Raw genomic sequence first — 24,440 nt, forward strand, 5'->3', positions numbered from 1 at the left:
TATTATACATACAAGAAGTAGTTGTTTTAAAATAGAAATAGCAGTCGGGCCGAATGGCCTCTCTACTGTACTGTGCATTCGATGTTAAATATATATAAATATATTATTAGATTATCTATTGTATCATATATTCTACTCCAGAAGTTGTTGTTGACAAATAAGAAATTCAGAGGAATTTCTTTACCCAGATGGGCTGAATGTCCTGTTTCTGTGTCGTGCTGTATTCTATGTAATATATATATAAAGATATGCACGGGGTTAAATTCGATATCGCCCGAATCCGGGGGCGGGAACGATTAACCCCCACATGATTAACCTGCACCCGGTCGTTGAGATGCAGACAGTCCGTGAGATTGGTGCTGCCTGGTGATTGACCTGATTCCTGCGAGCAGTCAGGCCTGGCTGCGCTGTTGAGCGGCTTCTCACCAGCAGGGGGTCCCCGATATAGCGTGAGTGGTCAGCACCTCTCAAAGGCAGGCTGCACATCTTAAAGGCAGCCTGCACCTCTTAAAGGCAGGCTGCAATTCACAAAGTCAAACACTTGATTCAGATACAAACCTCCGGGGTCATTTCTTCTCGTACACTTTTGATTGGCAGCTTCTTTTGAATTAAACAGACCATTGCTTAAAATGACTGGCTCCCAGTCACTGTTTTGAAGGCATTTATCAGCCTGTCTTTTTCAAACTGGTGAGTCTGTTTGGAATCTCTGAGAATGTTAATCAAGTCGACAGTTTCCATAGTTTGTGAGAAAAAGACAACAAAGGACCAGGATGTTCGAAAGTTCGGTCACAGTTTCGTATAGTATTTGTGAATTATTTATTATTTTTTTTTCCAATCAGGATCTGGTTGAGCTTTACAGTAAAACTGTTGCCTTACTGCGACTATTTCTTTATTCTCTTATTGTTTCATCAATTTGTTTGTCAGTTAAAGTCTAAAACAAGATCTAGTGTAGTGTGAATCTGTCACCATCTGAAGAGCAGGCACTATGAGGCACTGGATAGAACGAGTGGGCTGAGATAATCAGAAGGGGTTTCACTGTTCATTACCTGGAGCCCTTCAAATGTTACATTGATATCAGGACAAGTGGAAACACTGAGACATTGGGAGTGCAGCCTCACCTAACAGAGGAGCTGCTTTTTCAAGCTTTGAAGGACAGCGAATTTTAAATCAGCAAAATTTCACTTCATTCAATTTGGCAAAAAAAGAACTATCTCTGAACTGTCACCACTATATGAAAAACACAGACATTTTACTGATCGGGGAATAATGATCTTGTTCAAAAAGTACAAAATGAAAATCAGTTGTAATCTTTTTAAAATAACGATCTGATGTATAGCATTCTCCAACCAAACAAAGGCACCAAACATTCCCAGGACATTGAGAGATTTTGTGAGTGGGCAAAACTGTGGCAAATGGAGTTCAATGTCGGGAAATGTGAGGTCATCCACTTCGGATCTAAGAAAGATAGATCAGAGAGTTTTCTAAATGGTGAGGAGCTCTGAACTGTGGAGGAGCAAAGAGATTTAGGGGTCCAAGTACAGAAATCATTAAAAGATCGTGGACAGTTACAAAAATAATTAAAAAGGCTAATAGAATGTCGGCCTTTACTTCAAGAGGGCTGGAATATAAAGGGGTGGAAGTTATGTTCCGGCTGTACAGAGCTCTGGTTAGAGCCCATCTGGAGGACTGCATTCAGTTCTGGGCACTGACCCTCAGGAAGGATACATTGGCCTTGGAAGGGCTGCAGCGCAGATTTACCAGAATGATATCGGGGCTAATAGGTTTAAATTATGAGGACAGGTTGGATAGACGAGGCTTGTATTCCCCTGAATATAGAAGATTAAGACGTGACTGCATTGAGGTGTTACAGATGATGAAAGGATTTGATAGGGCAGATCGAGAGAAACTACTTCCTCTATTGGGGGAGTGTGGAACAAAGGGGCATAACCATAAAATTAGAGCTAGGCCGTCCAGGGGTGATGTCAGGAAGCACTTCTTCACAAAAGGGCCGTGGAAATCTGGAACTCTATCCCACAAAAGTCTGTTGAGGCTGGGGCTCAATACGAAATTTCAAAACGGAGTTTGATAGACTTTTGTTCGGCAAGGGTATGAAGGATTCTGGAACCAAGGCGGGTAGATGGAGTTAAGAGACAGATCAGCCATGATCTAATTGAATGGCGGAACAGTTGAGGAGCTGAATTGTCTCCTCCTGTTCCTATGTAACAGGCTCGTGTGGCTGAATGGACTTCTCTTGTTCCTATGTAACATGCTCGAGGGGCTGAATGGACTCATCTTGTTCCTTTGTAACATGTGCGAAGGGCTGAATGGCGTCCCGATCCTGTATAACAGTCTCGAAGGGCTGAATGGCCCCCACCTGTTCCAGTGCAACAAGCTCGAGGGGCTTAATGGCCGATTCCTATTACAGTGTTATAGGCTCGCGCTGCTGAATGGCCTTCAGTTCCCGTATAACACGCTCGAGGGGCTGAAGGGCCTGCTGCTATTCCTATGTAACAGGCTTGAGGGGCTGATTGGCCTCCAGGTCTGTTGTAACGGGCTTGGGGCTGAATGGCCTCCTCCTGTTGCTATCTGACAGGCTTGAAGGGTTGATTGACGTCAAGTTCCTGTACAAAAGGCTCGAAGGGCTGAATGGCCTCCTCCTGTTCCTATGTAACAGGCTTGAGGGTCTGACTGGCCTCCAGTTCCGGTGTAATGGGCTCGAGGGGCTGAATGGCCTTCAGTTCCCGTATAACACGATCGAGGGGCGGAGTGGCCTCCTCCTGTTCCTATGTAACAAGCTTGAGGGGCTGATTTGTCACCAGATCTGGTGTAAGGGGCTCGAGGGGCTGAATGGCCTCCTCCATTTGCTATCTGACAGGCTTGAAGGGTTGATTGGCGTCTAGTTCCTGTATAACAGGCTCGAACGGCTGAATGGCCTTCAGTACCCAAATAACAGGCTCGAGGGGCTGAATGGCCTCCTCCTTTTGCTATTTGACAGGCTTGAGGGGTTGATTGGCCTCAAGTTGCTGTATAACATGCTCGAAGGGCTGAATGACCTCCTCCTGATTCTATATAACAGGCTTGAGGGGATGATCGGCCTCCAGTAACGATGTAACGGGCTTGAGGGGCTGAATGGCCTCCTCCTTTTCCTGTGTAACATCCTTCAGAGGCTGAATGACCTTCAGTTCCCATATAAGAGGCTTGAAGAGCTTAATGGCCTCCTTCTGTTCCTGTCGAACAGCCGTGAAGGACTTGCCGCCATTTTGTCCAAGATGGCCACCGTACTTACAGCCATTTTGTCCAAGATGGCCACCGTACTTACAGCCATTTTGTCCAAGATGTCCGGCGAACTTGCCACCATTTTGTCTAAAAATTAGAGCCGGACCTTTCAGGAGCGAGATTAGAAAACATTTCTACACACAAAGGGTGGTAGAAGTTTTGAATTCCCTTCTGCAAACGGCAATTAATGCTAGCTCAATTGCTAAATTTAGATCTGAGACAGATAGCTTTTGGCAACCAAAGGTATTAAGGGATATGGGCCAAAGGCGGGTACATGGAGTTAGATCACAGATCAGCCATGATCTTATCAAATGTTGGAGCAGGCAAGAGGGGCTGAATGGCCTACTCCTGTTCCTATGTTCCTATGATATTATTTATATGGAATTCCGACAGGCATTTGATAAGGTTCCACACAAGAGACTGTTGGCAAAAATGAAAGCGCATGGAACTTGAGGCAATGTATTGACATGGGTAGAGAATTGGTTCGGAGATGGGAGACAGAGAGTCGGGATAATGGGTACATACTCCAATTGGCAGGATGCGACGAGTGGTGTCCCCCAGGGATCTGTAACTGGGGTCTCAGCTTCTCATCATATTTGTCAATGACTTAGATGAAGGAACAGGGAGTCGTATATCCAAGTTTGCTGATGACACTAAGTTAGGTGGTGCAGTAAGTAGTGTGGAATGCGATTGGAAAGTTGCAAAGGGACATTGATAGATTAAGTGAGTGGGCAAAACTATGGCAGATGGAGTTCAATGTGGGGTAATCCACTTTGGAACGATGGTCAGGGTATTTTCCAAATGGTACCAAGCTCGGAACTGTGGAGAAGCAGAGATAATTAACGGTTCATTTCCATAAATCAGTAAAAGCTAACGGACAGGTCCAAAAATAATTTAAAAGGCGAACGGAATTTTAGCCTTTATCTGAGGGGGCTGGAATATAAAGAAGTGGAAGTTATGTTCCAGTTATATAAAGCTCTGGTTAGACTGCGTCTGGAGTAACTGCGTTCAGTTTTGGACACTGCACCTCAGGAAGGATAGATTGGCCTTGGAGGGGGTGCAGAGCAGATTCACCAGAATGTTACCGGGGCTAAAAAGGTGACATTATGAGGACAGGCTGCACAGACTGAGCTCGTATTCCATCGAGTATGGAAGATTGAAGGGCGGTCTGAGCGAGGTGTTTAACATGTTCAAATGATTCGATAGAATAGAGAGAGAGAATCAATTTCCTCTGGGGAATCAAGAACGAGGTGGACATAACCTTAAAAAATTCGAACCATGCCATTCAGGTTCGAAATCAGGAAGCACTTTTTTACACAAAGGGTAGTAGAAGTCTGGAACGCTGTCCCCCAAAAGGCTGTGGATGCTGGGAGTCAATTGAAGCTTTCAAGACTGAGATCGATAGAGTTTCGTTGGGTAAGGGTATCGAGGGACAGGGAGCAAAGGCAGGTTAATGGATTTCAGTTACAGATCATCTCTGATCTAATTGAAGGGCGGAACAGGTTCAAGGGGCTGAATGGCCTCCTCCTGTTCCCAATGGAAATGTTGAGAATATGCTTTGTTGAGGCTGTGATGTCTGGGTCAACCCCTGTCCAAACAAGGCAGGCCACATTTGGGAGTTTAATAACTTTGAAATGAACATTTTTCTTTTGTGACTTGTGCAACTTCGATCAATTGAATAGTTATGAAAGAGAATCAATGCAGTCATTCGAACTTCTGGCTGATAAGCCAAACAGAGGTTTCTGCAGTGTAGCAGTTATCACGTTTGCTTTATACGTGGAAAGTCCCTGGTTCAATCCCAAGCAGAAACATTATGTTGGGGCAAATTTATTTTTTCTCTGTGAAATAGCCGGTCTGTTAAATTTAACACAAATTCGTGGTCTCACGAGCATTGAACATTTTAAACCGAGCCCTTCAAAATACAGTGTGTAAAATGAGAAGGGATAAAAAGTTCATCGCACAAAAGAAATTATTAAAGTTTTCCAACTCCCTCAGTCGCCTTTCATTCTGCAAAATAACGTTATCGGTTAATTAATTGTGATAAAAACAATGATTGTTTTTTTTTCTTCCCACAGACTTTGAGCAAGTTCATGCGATGAATACAACACGTGTTCAAAAGTTGCTTCCCTGACCGGGAATCGAACCCAGGCCGCGGCGGTGAGAGCGCCGAATCCTAACCACTAGACCACCAGGGAGCGCTGTTGGTTAGTTTATCAGATGTAATATGGATTTCCCTTTCTCTGTGATTCAGCTTTTAATTATTTTTAGCTCCTGATTGCGGATATTCCCGTGATTAAATAGGAATAAAGTACAATAGGCTCAGGAAAACCCGGGGAGGTGGCATCCCGCTCACCGAGCCTTTCCAGCAGCATTTATCTTACCAAGCACTGGAGTGAGTGAAACTTTCTCCGGGGGGGTCTCAATGTGGAAAGGGTGGCGAGTGAAGGAGCTATTTGTAAGTCAGGATGGCCGAGCGGTCTAAGGCGCTGCGTTCAGGTCGCAGTCTCCTTTGGAGGCGTGGGTTCGAATCCCACTTCTGACATCGGTTATTTTGACTCCGATTTTATTTGTTGCTGGAGCTGCGGTTGATTTTTCGGCCCAGTTGATTTGCTCTTCCCGCAAAAAGCAACAATGTCTCGATGCACGGCACGTTTTGCAGCCCACCGGCTCATCCCCAAAACGAGCTTTAAACGAAAATATGCTTTAAACACAAGGCAACAACTATGGAGAGAACAGACACTCGGGGAAATGTACCATAGCAACAGGAGAGGGCCACTCAGCCCCTCGAGTCCGCTCCGCCATTTGATAAGATCGTAGTTGACCTGTGATCTAACTCCACATACCTGCCTTTGGCCCATATTCCTTAATACCTTCTGTTGGCAAAAAGCTATCGATCTCAGATTTAAAAATTGCAATTAAGCAAACATCAATTGCCGTTAGGGGAAAAAAGTTCCAAACTTCTTCCACCCTTTGTGTGTCGAAGTGTTTTCTAATCTCACTCCTGAAAGATCTGGCTCTAATTTTTAGACTGTGCCCCCAAGTCCTAGAATCCCCAACCAGCGGAAATAGTTTCTCTCTATCCAGAAAATGTCAATGACACATTCAACGAAAGGTGCAGTTCACGAAGGCGGCTCACCAGCACCTTCTCAAGAGCAATTAGGTTCTGGGCAATAAATGCTGACCTTGCCATTGACACCCACATCCCATGATTGAAGACAAAAAAAAGTCGCCTGCATGGCCGACTAATTTCCTGCTGCTAAGCGACGGGAAGAATGAAACCATCGGCTTCAGTCCTTTGAACGAACTGTACACACTTGCCGTCGAGCTCAATCCCCACTTGGTCCTCTGCCCCGAATATCCACTGCATCAGAAAATCCTCCATAACATCGAATCACAGCATGGAAACATCACAGAAGGAGGCCGTTCGGCCCATCGTGCCTGTGCCAACTCTTTGAAAGAGCTATCCAATTGGACCTACTCCCCTTCCCTTTCCCCATAGCCCTGCAAAATTTTCCCCTTCAAGTATTTATCCAGTTCCCCTTTGAATGTTATTATTGAATCTGTTTCCACCACCGTTTCAGGCAGCGCATTCCAGATCATGTCAAGTCGCTGCGTAAAAAAAAAATCTCCTCATCTCACCTCTGTTGCCAATTACCTTAAATCTGTGTCCTCTGGTTACCATCCTTTCTGGCACTGGAAATAGTTTCTCCTGATTTATTCTATCAAAACCGTTCATGATTTTAAACACCTCTGTTAAATCTCCCCTCAACCGTCTCTGCTCAAAGGAGAACAACCCCAGCTTCTCCAGTCTCTCCACCTCACTGAAGTCCCTCATCCCTGGCACCATTCTAGTAAATCACTTCTGCACCCTCTCCAAGGCCTTGACATCCTTCCTAAAGTGTGGTGGGCAGAATTGTGTGGTGGCCAGCTGGGGCCTAACCAGTGATTTATAAACGTTTAGCATAAGTTCCTTGCTTTTGTACTCTATGCCTCTATTAATAAAGTCAACGATTCCGAACACTTTTTTTTCCTCAAACTATTCAACTTGTCCTGCCACCTTCAAAGATTTGTGTACGTGTAGCCCCAGGTCTCTCTGTTCCCGCATCCCCTTTAAAATTGCAGCATTTAGTTTAAAGAGCTGGTAAAGAGTTGGCACAGGCACGATGGGCCGAACGGCCTCCTGTGATTCTATGATTCTTTCTTTTTGATTACACCTCTATGAAGCGCTTTGGGATATCCCCCAGAAGTGGAAGTCAGCAGTTCACTTTCTCCATTAACACTTCCATCTGACCTGGGCTGGATTAAATAGATGTTTTCGTGGTGTAATGGTTATCATGTTGGCCTCACACACGAAAAACTCCCGGTTTAATCCCGGGTCAGAAACAATTTGCTGTAACTTGCTCCTCACAAACGTCCAGGCGCGAGCTTTCTCTCGTGTAAATTGGGCTGCAATCCTTTCACATTCAACAACGGCTGCACCAGATTCCTGGTCTCATCACCACTGAACACTTTTAAGCAGACTCCTAAAATAAAGTGCGTAAAATGAGAAGGGATGAAAGTCAGAACAGTTAGCGTAGTTTCGACAGTCACTCGGCAAACTTGTTAGCATTTCGTTCAGTGCGAAACAGAAAGTTGTGGGTTTATTAATTGTAATTATAAGAATCATCTGAGAGACTTCAAACAGTTTCTCCTTGTTTGCTCTATCAAAACATTTCATAATTTTGAACACCTCTATCAAATCTCCCCTTAACCTTCTCTGCTCTCAGGGGATAATCCCAGCTTCTCCATTCTCGCCACATAACTGAAGTCCCTCATCCCTGTTAACATTCCAGTAAATCTCCTCTGCACCCTCTCCAAGGCTTTGACATCTTTCCGAAAGTGTGGTGCCCAGAATTGAAACAATACTCCAGCTGCAGCCTAACCAGTGTTTTATAAACGTTTACCATAACTTTGTTGCTTTTATACTCGATGCCTCTATTAATAAATTCCATTTCACCAGGCTGTCTATGTCCTCCTGAAGTCTGATACTATCCACCACATTGTTTACAACATTGCCGAGTTTCGTGTCATCTGCAAACTTTGAAATTATACCCTGTATACCCAAGTCCAGGATATTAATGTATGTATCAAAAATGAAAACTTCTTGCAGTGTGACTTGTGTGATTTTAAACCTAGTTTATATAACATCTTCTCATAATTTAACACATTGCACCCTGGTAACAATCTGGTGAATCTGTGCTGCACTCCTTCCAAGGCCAATATATCCTTTCAGATTCAAAGGGTATAAACTTGAAATAAGCGTCACTGTGGATCAGTTTTCGCTCACTCAAAGTTATCTGTTGAGTGAAATAAAAGAAAGCGCTTTTAAAGAATAAGGAAGCAGCCACTATCGCCCCTTTTGACAAGCCTATTTTGTGGCACTTTATCAATCGCCTCGACACAACATCAACCACATTGCCCTCATCAGCCCTCTCTGTTAACTCATCACAAAACTCAATCATGATTTGTCTTTAACAAATCCACAGTGGCTTTCTATTTTCAATCCACACTTGTCCAAGTGACTCTTAATTTTGTCCCAGATTTTCATTTCTAAAAGCGTCCCACCACCGTGGTTAAACTGACTGGCCTGTAATTGCTGGGTTTATCGTACACCCATTGATGAACAAGGGTGTAACATCTGCAATTCTCCAGTTCTCTGGCACCAAACCATGTATCTAAGGAGGATTGAAAGATTATGGCCAGGACTCTGCAATTTCCACCCTTACTTTCCTCAGCAACCTAGGATGAATCCCATTCGGACCAGGTGAATTATCTACTTTAAGTACAGCCAGTCTTTCTAGTATCTTCTCTTTATCAATTTTCACCACTTCCAGTATCTCAACTACCTCCCCTTTCACTGTGATTTAGGCAGCATTTTCTTCCTCGGTATAGACAGATGCAGAATACTCATTTAGTACCTAAGCAATGCCCTATGCCTTCATGCGTAGATCTCCTTTTTGGTCCCTATTCGGCCTTACCCATCCTCTCACGACCCGTTTACTATTTATATGCCTTTAGAACACTTTTAATGACTTGATGAAGGGATCGAATGTGATATATCCAAGTTTGCTGATGATACAAAGCTTGGTGGGAAAGGCAGCTGTGAGGAGGACACAAAGACTCTGCAAAGGGATCGAGACAGGTTAAGTGTGTGGGCAAGAAGGTGGCAGATGGAGTACAATGTGGTGAAATGTGAGGATATTCATTTTGGTCGGAAGAACAGAAGAACAGAAGAACAGAATATTATTGAAATGGTGAGAAACTATTAAATGTTGATGTCCAGAGAAACTTGGGTGTCATGGACACCTGAACTCCAGGTTGTGCTGACCTAGTATAAACATCCAAAACCTGATGACGGAGAAAGGCTAAATAAACACTAAGACATGAAACAATCCTTGGTGGTTTCTGAGAGTCAGCAGAGTGGGATGGTTTACGACCATGAGTTAAGATCAGTGGTGCTTACGTACAGAACAATGCATCCGAATCCTATAAAGATAGGGCATGCTCCCTCCTCAAATGTTAGAGCTCTCAATCGGGGACAGTCAGAAGTCCATTGCCACAGGCAGCCCGCAAAGGTGAGGTCTGATATACCTGGATTCGCAGACAGGTCAGGTTGTGTTGATTGTTTGTCATTAATGTAATCTGTAGACAGTTGTATCATAATAATAATACTGTTGAATGTAAAGTTGAAGACTGTTGTAAGTCAATCTATAAAATTTGCTATTTTGTAAGCACTCGGACTAAAATCAAAGCAGAAGTTACAGATTGATGATGAATTCACAACCCATAGTTGCGACAGTAACGGGAGAAATCCGCTAACATTCACTTTACATACAAACATCACACCCATAGTTTATATTTTCACACGTTCTTTTTTGCATTTCGATTCGAAGTCCAAACACCGAAAGTCGAAGTGTTTTTCAGAAGTTTCCCCTCCTGTTATGTGTCTTGAGCAGTTTCCCACATCCTTTTCCTGTGATGTGATCATTCTTGGGTGCAGGATGAATGTAATTGGATTTGCTGCAGTCCGCTGATAGCAGACGATGGAAGCGAGCGCCATGCTGCCGCTGACAGGTGAAGGACACTTCTGATGCTGCCTGACATCTGGTGGGAGTGGGCGGGGATTTGAAAGCCAACCCATTCCACCAATCTGGGAGCTATAAAGCGGTGCTTGACAAATATTGATAGAAACAAACGCCCATTGCAGCGTCCAGTCCTCGTGGCGCAACGGTAGCGCGTCTGACTCCAGATTAGAAGGTTGTGTGTTCAAATCACGTCAGGGTCACAGTTTTCTCCCTTCAAGCTGGTTTATATAATTCTGCAATTAATATTTTCTTTGCGTCTTCACAATTAACAGAACCCTGCTCTGAAGTCTGCCTCTGGTTCCCCAGTGTCAGGGAGGGAAGCACCTGATGCCCTCATTTATTTAATGCAACAAACAGAAGGCAAACACACGTTTTAGTTCAAAAACCACCCTGCAGGTGGACACATGGTGAGATAAATACAGGGAAGAGATGCAGACAGTCTCCGGAAACATCGGGACATAGACAAGAGAAATAGATTGAGCGCTTTGTTATCAGAAAATTGTCTGAACCTCCACGGTCAATGAAAGGGCTTTTGTTGGTCGGTTTCCCGTTGAAACTTATAATTCAGGAGAACTTGGTAAATGTTTGATTCGGTTCCCTCGTCTCCCACCAGCGGAAAAAGTTGGTCGATCCCACCCAACTAACTCCTTTCAAGAAGCCAATCTGTTTAAAGCCTTCCAGATTTAAAGGGAATAAAATTTGAAATGAGCGTCACTGAGAATCAGTTTTCTCTCACTCAAATTTATCTGTTTAATGAAGTAAAAAATGCAGGTTAGAAAGAAGAAGGGAGCGGCCACTGTCTCCCTTTTGGGCACGAGAAGAAATTCTATCTGGATGTTCATGGAGACCAAGTTCCAAAATAATGTTTCTGCCCGGGATCGAACCGGGGCCCTTTTGTGTGTAAAGCAAACGTGATAACCGCTACACTACGGAAACTGATTGCATTTTATTCAACACATTGAGCAACTGAATGGGGTCCTCTCTCTGCTCGGACTTGGAATGTGTTGTTTCAAGTCCAGCAAGAGATACAGACAGTGGCTGCTCCCCCTTTTCTTTAAAAACTCTCAGGGTAGTGGTTTTGAGCCCCACGTTGGGCGAGTACCGTTTTAAACTTCTATGCTGCTTCCACCGGTGAGCCCCAGCTCTGACACTTCCCCCCGCCCCCCCCCCCCTCCGTCTCACCGCGCACGATGGGGCCGCGCCCGGGCTGAATATCTCCAATTAGGTTTCCGCCCCTGTCGCAGCATGAAATGGCCCTTATCAAAGTCACAATGGATACCGTATGTGACTACCACCATGATAAACTATCCCTCCTCATCCTTCTCAAATACAATATCTCACCGTGCTGTTATGCTGTTAGACTAGTTTCCTCTCTCTGCTCTTATTTGGAATGAATTGCTTTTCCGTCTGATAACACTTAGTATCATCGAATTATGTTAGTCCACAAGAGGAGATCATTCGGCCCATCGTGCCTGTGGTGGGTCAAACACACGTATTCGTTCAAAATTCGTTCAGAGATGGATTGAGTGCTTTTTTATCAGAAAATTGCCTGAACCCCCACAGTCTCCAGCTTTCCACCCGCAAATTTCTCAATCATGCACCCTACGTTTAAGTCCAAATCGTTAATATACACCACAAAAAGCAAAGGACCCAGTACCGAGCCCTGCAGCACCCCACTGGAAACAGTCTTCCAGCCGCAAAAACACCCGTCGGCCATTACCCTTTGCTTCCTGCCACTGAGCTAATTTGGGATCCAATAAACCACGTTCCCATGGATCTTTACTTTTTTGACAAATCTGCCATGTGGGAAATTTTCAAAAGCCTTGCGAAAATCCATGTCGACGACATCAATTACGCCACCCTCATCGATCCTCCTTGTTACCTCCTCGAAAAATTCAATTAGGTTATTCAGACACGACCTCCCCTTAACAAATCCACGCTGACTGTCCTTGATTCGTCCGTGTCTTTCAAAGTGACAGTTTATCCTGTCCCTCAGAATTGATTCCAATAATTTAAAATGGAGTCTTTCTCCTGCTTGCTGCAATAACGGATAAAGCGGCCAGGGTGCATTCAGGCCCGGCGAGCTCAGTCGGTCAGAGCATGAGATTCTTAATCTCAGGGTCGTGGGCTCGAGCCCCACGTTGGGCGTGTATCTTTTTAAACTTTTATGCTGCTTTCACTGGCCAACAGTGCAGAAATGATGCAGAATGAAACACAAAATCGGTAGTCAGGATGGCCGAGCGGTCCAAGGCGTTCAGGTCACAGTCTCTTCGAGAGGCGTGGGATCGAATCCCACTTCTGACATTGCTTATTTGTACGACTATGTGGCAATATTTTATTTGTGGATTGGGCTGCAGCTGATTTTTCGACCAAGTTGATTTGCTCCACCCACAAAAGCAACTGGCTTTGTCATGCATATGTGACTTGAGAAGTTTCAAACGGTGATATGTTTGACATATTAATGACCTGGACAAAGAAATAGAACAGCAGTGGGAAACATTTAAAACGGTGATCAATAGAGTCCAGGAGAAATATATCCCACTGAAAAGCAAGAACAAACTAGCCAGAAATGACACACCAGGGATGAATAAAGAAATAAGGGCAAATTTGAAACTAAAGAAAAAGGCACACGCTGGACAATAAAGGAGAGAGGAGAATGTGAAAAGAGTGGGAAAGAAGTCTAAAGAATTATGAGAAAGGCAAAAAGGAATATCAAAAAAAGCAAAGTATTCTAGACACATCAACAGCCAAAGAAAGTTTAGGATAGGAATTGGGTCACTAAGGGATACACACGACAAACTCACAGGCAATGACAGCGAAATGGCAGAAATATTAAATAATCACTTTGTTTCAGTATTGTGGGCATGACAGTAGAAGAAGAGATCAAAAAAGTATGTAAGACATTTAAGATCGAAAGGGGGGAGATAATTGATAAACTAATCAAACTTAGAGTGGAAATTTCCTGTTCGGAGCCGAACCAGAGTTTCAAACCGCTCAACCACGCTAATTTCCGTATTACTGATCAGGACCTTATTTCACAGGGTCACGATTACTGCGCTCCATTTAGAGAGGCTCAGTGAAAGGCGGAAATTGATCTATTAATAGAATCATAGAATAAGACAGCGCCATTCAGATGCCATTCGGCCCATCGTACCTGTGCCAGCTCTCTGAAAGAGCTGTCCAGTTAGTCCCACTCGCCTGCTGTTTCCCCATAGCCCTGAAAATTTTTCCATCCAAGCGTTTATCCAATTCCCTTTTGAAAACTGTGAGTTAAGAAAAACAATATTGAAAGGGGTGCTGGGGTCTCTGCAGCCTCGATATAGAGTGTGTGATGATTGAAGTTATCAAGATGGTTGCTTTACACATGGTATGTTGTGCAATCATCCTGAAATATCTTCAATATCCAATACAAATTAAATTGCAAACCTGACGGACAAATACTGGCAAACAAGTCACGAGTGAACGCAAATCATCTGGGACCTTTTTCAGCCTCACCGCACTTGAAGTAAAGTGAAATAACTTTGCATTGAAAAGATTTGGAACTTGCATCTGTGCCTTTATCTGTTCCATTTCTTAAAGTTGCGGGCGTCTGAAGATGTACACGCCTCTGCTCCCTCCATTGAACAAGAAAGGAGGTGTTTGACGTTGACGGGACCTGTTGGTTATGAGCTCATCCTTTACATTGAGTGGGTTCGCGTCTTTTAAACGGCGTCAACTTTAGCCCAGCGGTGAACTTCGCAGCAAACAAGTTCGACACCGTCTCACCGCGGGCGCTGACTGCCATGTTGATTGTTATTTCATTCAGTCCTATATAAACAGTGACCGTGATTTTAAATTTGCACTAAGTGATTTTGAGGTAGTCTCCTTTAAATTTTTCAAAGGCGACCCCTAATTTATGATAGTCCGGCCATTTCACCAGCCGTGTTGAAAACAAAACATATCTTTACCTTTCGCGTCTTTTTTCGAAAGGCAAAAAATATATTTCCCGTGACCTCTGAAGGATGGACAAATACATTTCAGAAAGCTGAAGCAAGTTCACCGAGCTTAAATCGTCTGACCACGTTAAAGGCGCTATATATATATATATGTACATATATATATGTGCAAATAGTTGCTGTCTGTTTCTGTGGTTGTCTATTTTCTGTGTGTGTCCATCTGCAGGTCGATTTTGAATCAATACCAGTCATCGTGTCAGTTTGTTGCATGAAATAAATGAGGGTATCAGGCGCTCCCCTCCCTGCCACTGGGTAGGTACTGAGTCAGGGATTAGACCAAACTTCTGTTTTTTTTTGGTGAAAAAGCAATTAAAACCTTCATTCGGGAATTATCCAGTCTCATATGAGCGGTGAAAGAAACACTGACCCTGATGAGATGTGAACACGCAGCCTTTTAATCCGGAGTCAGACCTTTGCGCCACGCACTCTGAAGACAGGATCCTGGATGTTATTATATATATGAATGTTTCTCAAACACCGTTTCATATATTGGTTGAATGGATAGGGCTCATCAAATCTCCGCCAGATCCCATCGGGAATGAGACAGTGTTGGAAGCAGCCTTCACCCCCAATATCACGCTGGCATTCATCGCCTGCTCTCAGCCGACTGCATTAACAGGGCTGGGAGATGTGGACTTTTTTTATATTATTCAGCAATGTGAATCGTCAAATATTTATTAACTTTAATGGGGACAAGGTTTCAAAATGTTTCCGCCCGGTTTCGAACCGGGGACTTTTCGCGTGTTCGGCGAATGTGATAACCACTACACTACGGAAACCTGATGCCTCGACCTCCGTATTAGGGATATAACCCCTTAGCCAAACTAATTTCCGTATTACTGTCCACGAGCTCATTTCACAGGGATACATTTACTGCGCTGTATTTCGGAAGGCTGCAGAGAAGGATCGGTGACGATGGTCAGGCAGGGAATCCCAGAGCATCGCGCCCACACAAACATTTCACTGTTTTTTTTTTGCATGTGCCTGATATCCGACCGCAGTGTAAATTATGGCGAATCAGGCATGCTCAGATGATATTGTTCCCAGAGTGTTTTCTTGCAGCCAAATCACACATTCGTAAACTTGAAATGAGTTCAAGAGATCGGATCCATTTAAAGTGCTCCCAGTTACTGCAGATCAGGAATTAAAACCTGGCACCGGCTTCAGGGCTATCAGAATGAGGCAATTGAATCCTAAAGTGGGAAGAAAAAGTTGCAATTTTCTTCTCTGGGTGGGCTCGAACCTCCAACCTTTCGGTTAACAAACGAATGCGCGAACCGATTGCGACACAGAGACTGCCCGGTACACTTTTTTGCAAGATACACTACAGTAACGTGTCACCTTGCCAAAGTTTCATGTTGCAGCCACAGAAATGTAGTTGTTCACTCTCAGTATTACTTTTCCAGAAATGAAGGAAGGGTCATTATTTGTGGAAACATGGAAACGGTCTGGTCTCGCTCACAGCATCGATATCACCGCCAACCAGCTCTCCTGCAACCGGCACGCTAATCGGTGCTTTGTCTATTACTTCGTGGCACTGTGGGAGAGCCTTCGCCACACTGACTGCAGCGGTTCAAGAAGGCGGCTCACCACCACCTTCTCAAGGGCAATAAGGGATGGGCAATAAATGCTAGCCTCGCCAGCGACACCCACATCCCATTGGGACCTTGTCAAAAGCCTTGCTAAAATCCATGTAGACTGCATCAAAGTACTCCAGGTGTGTTCTCACCAAAGCCCTATTTAATTGCAGCAAGACTTCCTTACTCTTATACTCCAACCTCCTTCCAAAAAGGCCAACATACCAGTTTCTTCCCAATTGCTTGCTGTACCTGCATGTTAACTTTCTGCGATTTGTTTGCAAGTACACCCAACTCCCTCTGAATACCAACATTTATTGGACTCTCACCTTTTTAAAAATACTCTGCTTTTCTATTCTTCCTACCAAAGTGGACAATTTCACATTTTCCCACCTTATACTCCAACTGCCACCTTCTTACCCAATCACTTAAACTGTCCATCTCCATTTGCGTCCTCCTCACGGCTTACTTTCCCACCTACCTTTGTATCATCAGCAAACTTGGATACATTATACTCGGTCCCCTCATCTAAGTCATTAATATAGAATGTAAACAGCAATTGCAACATAAATTGTCCGCCCAGGATCGAAAGCAGGGCCGTTCGCGTGTCAAACGAACTGGTAACCACGACACCACAAAAAACCGCTGGTGACTTATACTGGGCAGAGGGGAACTGACCAGTCACCTCTCTCTGCTCTGATTGGGACAGTTTTACTTCTCTTGAAACAACATCTCTCCTGTCCCACACATGGAAAAGAATCATAGAATATTACAGCACAGAAGGTGGCCATTCGGCCGTGTTGCCCTGCCTACTCTTTGAAAGAGCTGTCCAATTTAGTCCAAAAAACCCAGCCTTTTCCCCGTAACCTTGCAAATCAGTCCTCTTCAAGCACCTGTCCAATTGCCTTTTGAAAGTTCCTATGAAAGATGCTTCCACCAGCCTTTCAGGGAGTGGCTACCAGATCGGATCAACCATCTATGTGAAAAGAATCTCCACATTTCCCCTCTAGTCCTGAAAGCTCTCAATCCTTCTCCACGGATGACTTTTTACAAACATTTCATTCATCAAAACCACACAAGTTACACAGGAAAAAGTCTTCATTTTCAAGCTATTAACGTTCCGAAGGAGCTCCCTAATTTCCCTCCCCGAAGCTTATGAATTAGACCATTCTCGTCCGGATCCGTTTCCACATGAATCGGCCTCCCCGCTAAGGAAGTAGCCATTCTGATTCTGTGACTGTGGCCAGCTTTGTTCGGGCAGTTGAATTGACAGGGACCTCACACCGCACCCTCCTCCCGTGTTTTCTTCCACATCCGCAGATTGGGGCCGGGGCCTGGACTGATTTTATTTCTCTGTCTCACCCGGTGCCGCTGAGTCTCCTACTCAGATCACAAACCAGCTCTCCGACACCCGATCATCAACTCACCCAGTTTGTAAATTGAAACCGGAGCAAGTACCTCGTCAGGTGGCAAGAGATGGAGGGGAGGCAGCAACCTCTGACAAAATCTCAGGCTCATCAGAGAGGTTTGTGTCTCTGAACCCCGAATAACCTTCTGCTCCTTTTACAGTTTTGACCATTGCACACGAGGCGGCACTTACAGAATCGTCTCTTGCACTGACAGTCAAGCAAGCAGAGGGTTCACTCGCAAAAGCAGCGTCAAAGTTTAAAACAGAATTGGCCCAACGTGGAGCTCGAACCTACGACCACAAAATTAAGAGTCTCATGCTCTACCGACTGAGCTAGCCGGGTCTACTAAAATCTCTCCATTTGGTCTGTTATTGCAGTGAGGCAGCTGCTGGCTCCCCCCGAGGGGCTGAGTTTCGAATCGGAGAAGGAGACAGCTCAGAAGCAGGCCATTCGGGCCATCGCGCCCTTGCCTTGTCCGACAAACCATGTACCAGATTCTCCTGAATTCCAAGGTGTGGAACGAAAGCGAACAACAAAAGCCCTTACATTCGACCGTGGAGGTACAGGCAATTCTCTGAGAAACCGGTTTGTCTATTTCCCGGTGTTTGCCTGTCTCTCTGGTTGTGTTTATCTCGATGTGTGCCGAGCTGCAGGCTGGTTTTGAATTAATAAGTGTGTTTGTGTATGTTTCTTGCAATCAATAAATGAGGGAATCAGACGCTTCTCTCCCTGACACTGGGGAACTAGTGAGGTAGAATCCAGACCAGGGTTCATGTTTATTGTGAAAAAGGGAATGCAATATGAATTCCCGAATTATTCAGACACCTGCCGCCAGTTAAGAACAAGTGTGACCCCGACGTGATTTGAACACGCAACCTTGAATCAGACGTGCCGCTGTTGCGCCTGGAGGTCGAATGGCAGGTACCTTGATGTTGACCTTGATGAAAGTTACTCATACACCGTTTCATTTATTTCAGATTACCAAATCCCCGCCCACTCCCACCGGGTGTCAGGCAGCCTCAGAAGCAGCCTTCACCTGTCCGCGGCAGCATGACTGCAGCAAATCCAATTACACACACCCGGCACCCAGAATCATCACATCACAGGAAAGGAACTGGACGGGCAGCATCTGAAAAAACGCGGAGACTTTCGGTGTTTGGACTTTGTTCAGGACTGCTAACGGGACAGTGTGAAAATTTAAACTATGGATGTGTATAAATGGATGACATGCTTCATTATGAAGTGCGTGTTTATGTTATGTGTGACATTTATAAATGTATTTTAATTATTTTTACAATATGATATATCTTGTTATAAATACATATAATTGCATCTGTGACACTTATAAATACATGTGGGTGCAACTGTGTGGTGGTTATCATGACAGCTCTGTGTATCTGTGTTATGTATTTGTGTGTGATGAAAAATAAGACATAGAGAAATAAATCTCCAGAAAACACATTTACAATATAAACACCCCAATAAATGAATTAAAAAAAAGAGTTGGAACAGGCACGATGGGCCGAATGGCCTCCTTCTGTGATGTTTCCATGCTGTGATTCTATGTTATGGAGGATTTTCTGATGCAGTGGATATTCGGGGCAGACGAGCAAGTGGGGATTGAGCTCGACGGCAAGTGTATACAGTTCGTTCAAAGGACTGAAGCCGATGGTTTCATTCTTCCCGTCGTTTAGCAGCAGGAAATTACTCGGCCATGCAGGCGACATTTTTTGTCTTCATTCCTGGGATGTGGGTGTCAATGGCAAGGTCAGCATTTATTGCCCATCCCTAATTGCTCTTGAGAAGGTGCTGGTGAGCCGCCTTCGTGAACTGCACCTTTCATTGACTGTGTCATTGATATTTTCGGGATGGAGAGAAACTATTTCCGCTGGTTGGGGATTCTAGGACTCGGGGGCACAGTCTAAAAATTAGAGCCAGACCTTTCAGGAGTGAGATTAGAAAACACTTCTAAACACAAAGGATGGTCGAAGTTTGGATCACTCTTCCGCAAACGGCAATTGATGCTCGCTCAATTGCTAATTTTAAATCTGAGACAGATAGCTTTTTGCCAACTGAAGGTATTAAGGGATATGGGCTAAAGGCAGGTATATGGAGTTCGATCACAGATCAGCCATGATCATGTCAAATGGCGGAGCAGGCTCGAGGGGCTGAATGGCCTACTCCTATTCCTATGGTACATTTCCCCAAGTGTCTGTTCTCTCCATAGTTGTTGAATGACCGCCTTGTGCTTCCAGCATATTTTCGTTCAAAGCTCGGTTTAGGGATGAACTGGTGGGCGTCAAAACGTGCCGTGGACGGAGACGGGGTTGGTTATTGCGGGAAGAGCAAATCAACTGGGCCGAAAAATCAACTGGATCTCAAGGTAAAAATAAAATAGGAGTCAAAAACCCAATGTCATAAGTGGGATTCGAACCCATGCCTTTAAAGAAAACTGCAACCGAAACGCAGCGCCTGAGACTGCTCGATCATCCTCACTGATAAATGGCCTTTTCACTCGCGACCCTTTGCACATTGAGACACCCCCCACCCCGGAGGAAGTTTCACTCACTCCAGTGTTTGGAAAGATAAATGCTGCTCGACAGGCTCAGTGAGCGGGATGCCACCTCCCGGGTTTTCCTGAACCTATTGTACTTTTTTCCTATTTAATCACGGGAATATCCGCAATCAGGAACGAAAAAGAATTAAAAGCTGAATCACAGAGAAAGAGAAATCCATGTTAAATCTGATGACACTGTAATTAAAACTCGCTGATTGTCCAGTGGTTAGGATTCGGCGCTTTTGCCACCACGGCCGGGGTGCGATTCCCGGTCAACAAAGCAACTTTTGAACACTTTTTATATTAATCGCATTTTAGAAATAAAAACAATCATTGTTTTATTCACCATTAATTAACTGATAACGTTATTTTGCAGAATGAAAGGCTACTGAGGGAAGTTGGAAAACTTTAATAATTTCTTTTGTGCGATGAACTTTTTATCCCTTCTCATTTTACACACTGTATTTTGAAGGGCTCGGTTTAAAATGTTCAGTGCTCGTGAGAACACGAATTTGTGTTAAATTTAATAGGACCGGCTCTTTCACAGATGAAAAAAACATCTGCCCCAACATAATGTTTCCACCCGGGATCGAACCGGGGACCTTTCGCGTGTGAGGCGAACGTGATAACCACTACACCACGGAAACCTCTGCTTTGGTGGTCAGCCAGAAATTAGAATGACGGCATTGATTCTCTTTCATAACTATTCAATTGATCGAAGTTGCACAAGTCACAAAAGAAAAATGTTCATTTCAAAGTTATTAAACTCCCAAATGTGGCCTTGTTTTGACAGGTGTGGGACCTGGCATCACAGCATCAATAAAGCATATTCTCAACATTTCCATTGGGAACAGGAGGAGGCCATTTCGCCCCTTGAACCTGTTCCACCCTTCAATTAGATCAGAGATCATCTGAACCGCAAATCCATTTACCCGTCTTTGCTCCCTATCTCTCGATACCCTCACCCAACAAAAATCTATCGATCTCAGTCTTGAAAGCTTCAATTGAACCCCAGCATCCACAGTCTTTTGGGGGACAGAGTTCCAGACTTCTACTGCCCATTGTGTAAAAAAGTGCTTCCTGATTTCGAACCTGAATGGCATGGTTCTAATTTTAAGGTTCTGTCCCCCTCGTTCTTGATTCCCCAGAGGAAATTGATTCTCTCTCTCTTTATTCTATCGACTCATTTAAACATGTTAAACACCTCGCTCAGACCGCCCCTCAATCTTCGGTACTCGATGGAATACGAGCCCAGTCCATGCAGCCTGTCCTCATAGTTTAACCTTTTTAACCGCGGTAACATTCTGGTGAATCTGCTCTGCACTCCCTCCAAGGCCAATCTATCCTTCCTGAGGTGCAGTGTCCAAAACTGAACGCAGTTACTCCAGACGCAGTCTAACCAGAGCTTTATATAACTGGAACATAACTTCCACTTCTTTATATTCCAGCCCCCTGAGATAAGGGCTAACACTCCGTTCGCCTTTTAAATTATTTTTGGACCCGTCCGTTAGCTTTTACTGATTTATGTAAATGAACCGTTAATTCTCTCTGCTTCTCCACAGTTCCGAGCTTCTTACCATTTGGAAAATACCCTGACCATAGGTCCAAAGTGGATTACCCCACATTGAACTCCATCTGCCATAGTTTTGCCCACTCACTAAATTTATCAATGTCCCTTTGCAACTTTCCACTCGCATCCACACTGCTCACTGTACCACCTAACTTAGTGTCATCAGCAAACTTGGATATACGACTCTCTGTTCCTTCATCTAAGTCATTGATAAATATGGTGACAAGCTGAGACCCCAGTTACAGATCCCTGGGAGACACCACTAGTCGCATCCTGCCAATTGGAGTATGTACCCATTATCCCCACTCTCTGACTACGATCTCCTAACCAATTCTCTACCCATGCCAATACATTGCCTCAAGTTCCATGCGCTTTCATTTTTGCCAACAGTCTCTTGTGTGGAACCTTATCAAATGCCTGTCGGAATTCCATATAAATAATATCATAGGAACATAGGAACAGGAGTAGGACGTTCAGCCCCTCGTTCCTGCTCCGCCATTTGATAAGATCATGGCTGATCTGTGATCTAACTCCATAAACCCGCCTTTGGCCCATATCCCTTAATACCTTTGATTGCCAAAAAGCTATCAATCTCACATCTAAATTTAGCAATTGAGCTGGTATCAATTGCCATTTGCGGAAGAGAGTTCCAAACTTCTACCACCCTTTGTGTGTAGAAATGTTTTCTAATCTCGCTCCTGAAAGGTCCGGATCTAATTTTTAGACAAAATGGTGGCAAGTTCGCCCGACATCTTGGACAAAATGGCAGCAAGTCTGGCAATCATCTTGGACAAATTGGCCGCAAGTCCTTCACGGCTGTTCGACAGGAACAGAAGGAGGCCATTGAGCTCCTCAAGCCTTTAATATGGGAACTGAAGGCCATTCAGCCTCTGAAGGCTGTTACACAGGAAAAGGAGGAGGCCATTCAGCCCCTCAAGCCCGTTACATCGTTACTGGAGGCCGATCATCCCCTCAAGCCTGTTACATAGAATCAGGAGGAGGCCATTCAGCCCTCTGAGCCTGTTATACAGGAACTTGAGGCCGATCAACCCCTCAAGCCTGTCAAATATCAAAAGGAGGAGGCCATTTAGCCTTTCGAGCCTGTTATCTGGGAACTGAAGGCCATTCAGCCCTTCGAGCCTGTTATATAGGAACTAGACGCCAATCAACCCTTCAAGCCTGTAAGATAGCAACAGGAGGAGGCCATTCAGCCCCTCGAGCACCTTAGACTAGATCTGTTAGCCAATCAGCACCTCAAGCCTGTTACACAGGAACAGCAGCAGACCATTCAGCCCCTCGAGCGTGTTATACGGGAATTGAAGGCAATTCAGCCCCTCGAGCCCGAAACATCAGACCTGGAGGCCAATCAGCCTCTCAAGCCTGTTAGATAGGAACAGCAGCAGGCCATTCAGCCCCACGAGCGTGTTCCACGGGAACTGAAGGCCATTCAGCACCTCGAGCCGATTACACTGGAATAGGACTCGGCCATTAAGCCCCTCGAGCTCGTTGCACTTGAACAGAGGAAGCCATTCAGCCCTTCGAGACTGTTATACAGGATCTGGACGCTATTCAGCCTGTCGCGCATGTTACATAGGAACAAGAGGAGTCCATTCAGCCCCTCGAGCATGATAATATAGGAAGAAGATGAGAACATTCAGCCCCTCGAGCATGTTACATTGGAACAAGAGAAGTCCATTCAGCCACACGAGCCTGTTACATAGGAACAGGAGTAGACAATTCAGCTCCTCAACCTGTTCTGCCATTCAATTAGATCATGGCTGATCAGTATGTTAACTCCATCTACCCGCCTTGGTTCCTTAATCATCAATACCCTTGACTAATAAAAATCTATCAATCTCCGTTTTGAAATTTTGTATTGACCCCCAGCCTCAACAGACTTTTGTGGGAGAGAGTTCCAGATTTCTACGACCCTTTGTGTGAAGAAGTGCTTCCTGACATCACCCCTGGACGGCCGAGCTCCAATTTTAAGGTTATGGCCTTTTGTTCTGGACTCCCCCAACAGAGGAAGTAGTTTCTCTCTATCTACCCTATCAAATCCTTTCATCATCTTAAACACCTCAATTCAATCACGCCTTAATCTTCTTTATTCAGGGGAATACAAGGCTAGTCCATGCAACCTGTCCTCATAATTTAACCCCTTTTAGCCACGAGATCATTCTGGTGAATCTGCGCTGCAGCCCTTCCATTGGCAATATATCCTTCCTGAGGTGCAGTGCCCAGAACTGAATGCGGTCCTCCAGATGTGGTCTAACCAGAGCTCTGTACAGCTGGAACATAACTTCCACCCCTTTATATTCCAGCCCTCTTGAAATAAAGGCCGACATTCCATTAGCCTTTTTAATTATTTTTGTAACTGTCCACTAGCTTTTAATGATTTCTGTACTTGGACCCTAAATCGCTCTGCTCCTCCACAGTTCCGAGCTCCTCACCATTTAGAAAACTCTCTGATCTATCTTTCTTAGATCCGAAGTGGATGACCTCACATTTCCCCACATTGAACTCCATTTGCCACAGTTTTGCCCACTCATAATCTCTCAATGTCCTGGGAATTCTTGGTGCCTTTGTTTGGTTGGACAATGCTTTAAATCAGTTCATTATTTTAAAAAGATCACAATTGATTTTTATTTTGTACAGTTTGAACAAGACCATTATTCCCCGATCAGTAAAATATCTATGTTTTTGAGAGAGTGGCGACAGTTCAGAGATAGTTGCCTTTTTGTCTACTTTAATGAAGCGAATGTTTGCTGATTTAAAATCAGCTGTATTTCTAAGCTTGAAAAAGCAGCTCCTCTGTTAGGTGAGGCTTCACTCCCAATGTCTCAGTGTTTCCGCTTGTCCTGATATCAATGTAACATTTGAAGGGCGCCAGGTAATGAACAGTGAAACCCCTTCAGATTATCTCAGCCCACTC

At 44.5% G+C, this 24,440-nt stretch overlaps 6 non-coding genes across 6 annotated transcripts; 2 read left to right on the forward strand and 4 right to left on the reverse strand.

The window, feature by feature from the left end:
- Window positions 1–5,399: 5,399 nt before the first annotated feature.
- On the reverse strand, window positions 5,400–5,471 carry trnae-cuc (transfer RNA glutamic acid (anticodon CUC)). The gene has a single exon. It is a non-coding gene; the product is annotated as a tRNA-Glu (tRNA).
- A 264-nt stretch (window positions 5,472–5,735) lies between these two features.
- Window positions 5,736–5,818, forward strand: trnal-cag (transfer RNA leucine (anticodon CAG)). The gene has a single exon. It is a non-coding gene; the product is annotated as a tRNA-Leu (tRNA).
- Window positions 5,819–11,263: 5,445 nt separating this feature from the next.
- On the reverse strand, window positions 11,264–11,336 carry trnav-uac (transfer RNA valine (anticodon UAC)). The gene has a single exon. It is a non-coding gene; the product is annotated as a tRNA-Val (tRNA).
- A 1,138-nt stretch (window positions 11,337–12,474) lies between these two features.
- trnak-cuu (transfer RNA lysine (anticodon CUU)) lies at window positions 12,475–12,548 on the forward strand. Its single transcript has one exon. It is a non-coding gene; the product is annotated as a tRNA-Lys (tRNA).
- A 2,553-nt stretch (window positions 12,549–15,101) lies between these two features.
- On the reverse strand, window positions 15,102–15,174 carry trnav-aac (transfer RNA valine (anticodon AAC)). The gene has a single exon. It is a non-coding gene; the product is annotated as a tRNA-Val (tRNA).
- Window positions 15,175–20,512: 5,338 nt separating this feature from the next.
- Window positions 20,513–20,585, reverse strand: trnav-cac (transfer RNA valine (anticodon CAC)). Its single transcript has one exon. It is a non-coding gene; the product is annotated as a tRNA-Val (tRNA).
- Between the last annotated feature and the right edge of the window lie 3,855 nt (window positions 20,586–24,440).

This window comes from Heptranchias perlo, unplaced genomic scaffold (assembly GCF_035084215.1).
Source record: "Heptranchias perlo isolate sHepPer1 unplaced genomic scaffold, sHepPer1.hap1 HAP1_SCAFFOLD_52, whole genome shotgun sequence".
In the NCBI taxonomy this organism is placed as follows: Eukaryota; Metazoa; Chordata; class Chondrichthyes; order Hexanchiformes; family Hexanchidae; genus Heptranchias; species Heptranchias perlo.